This window comes from Pinus tabuliformis, chromosome 9 (assembly GCF_031772625.1).
Source record: "Pinus tabuliformis cultivar Carrire ecotype Pingquan chromosome 9, CPIR1, whole genome shotgun sequence".
In the NCBI taxonomy this organism is placed as follows: Eukaryota; Viridiplantae; Streptophyta; class Pinopsida; order Pinales; family Pinaceae; genus Pinus; species Pinus tabuliformis.
In genome coordinates, this window is record NC_142307.1 from 988,482,500 (window position 1) to 988,484,138 (window position 1,639).

At 31.4% G+C, this 1,639-nt stretch overlaps 1 pseudogene; it reads right to left on the reverse strand.

The window, feature by feature from the left end:
• Positions 1 to 964: 964 nt before the first annotated feature.
• On the reverse strand, positions 965 to 1,306 carry LOC149152045 (long chain acyl-CoA synthetase 8 pseudogene; annotated as a pseudogene).
• Positions 1,307 to 1,639: the final 333 nt, after the last annotated feature.

Here is a 1,639-nt window from a genome sequence, read left to right on the forward strand (position 1 = left end):
TGATTTTATTTTATTTTTTTAAAATAATTTTTTATATTGTCTCTAGAGAGACAATAGTTTGAATTATGGACATTTATTTATTTTTAAATAATTTTTTATTTTGTCTCTAGAGAGACAATTATGGACATTTATTTTTTTTAAATAATTTTTTATATTGTCTCTAGAGAGACAATAGTTTGAATTATGGACATTTATTTTTTTTTAAATAATTTTTTATATTGTCTCTAGAGAGACAATTATGGACATTTATTTTTTTTTAAATAATTTTTTATATTGTCTCTAGAGAGACAATAGTTTGAATTATGGACATTTATTTTATTTATTTTAATAATTTTTTATATTGTCTCTAGAGACAACATTTTGAATTATGGACATTTATTTTTTTTTAAATAACTTTTATATTGTCTCTAGAGAGACAATTATGGACATTTATTTTTTTTTAATATTTTTTTATATTGTCTCTAGAGAGACAATTATGGACATTTATTTATTTTTTAAATAATTTTTTATATTGTCTCTAGAGAGACAATAGTTTGAATTATGGGCAGTTTTAATTTCAGCTATTGTCTCTAAAAAGACAAAAATGTAATTGTCTCTAGAGAGACAAATGAAACTGTCTCTAGAGAGACAAATTAAATTGTCTCTTAATAGACAATAATTCTTGTCTTTATAGAGACAAATTTTTGAGACATTATATTTTGAGACATTATATTTAGAGACAATATTTAAAACAATACACAAGTTTTTTTGTCTCAAATTAAGACAATTGACTCAAACATTGTCTTAAAACCCCCTAGATGTAGTAGTGGGTTTTAAAAAACAATATTTTCTATTACAAATGATGCTAGATTGTCAACTCACTTGCAAGGCAATGAACCATTTTGATAGAGTTTCAGCAAAAATGGAAACACACTCTCTTTTCATGACCAAGTTCTATCAAACCTGATGCAAAGTTACAAACGCACTAGAGTGCTTGCCCATAACTTAACCACTCATAATCTCCCAGATATAGCTTTTCAAAACTCCTGTCATCTTCAATGACTTTCTTTTCTCTACTAATCAGCGTTCCGGTTCCGAGTAAGCGCATTTGTGCACATCTTTTGCATGCTTTCTCAAAGAGGTCCACAAGAGTTGAAGCTCCTTCCCACGTCGTTTCAACTAAGGAAGAACTGTGATGGTGTCGGGTTGCAAAACCACCATCCCCGTCCACATCCTCAGGCACTCCATATAGCTTTCCCTTTCTTCTGTTCCTTAACACGAATGACAGCAGCACAGGCACAAGGATGCCAACAATGTAGGCATTCATCTTTGTGAACAGGTTTTATTGTTGGACAGATGCCAGAGAATCTGCTTTTAATGACGGCTGCAACAAGGGCACAGTTGGGTCGCTGCAGTTGTCATATGAATTGTATAGATGGTGTCATATGAATTGTATAGATGGTGAGGGGATTGCCTTGGAGGGGATCCCAGATCCTTACGCTGGCTCAATTAGCCATATCAACCAAAAAAGAAAGATGGATTGTTGGATATTTAATCTAGAGTACAATCATAAGATGCCATGTACCCCACAGGCAAGAGATAATCTAACATTGTTGGTATTCTTCCATTTTCAATGTTGATATACTGGTTAGTGGTTACA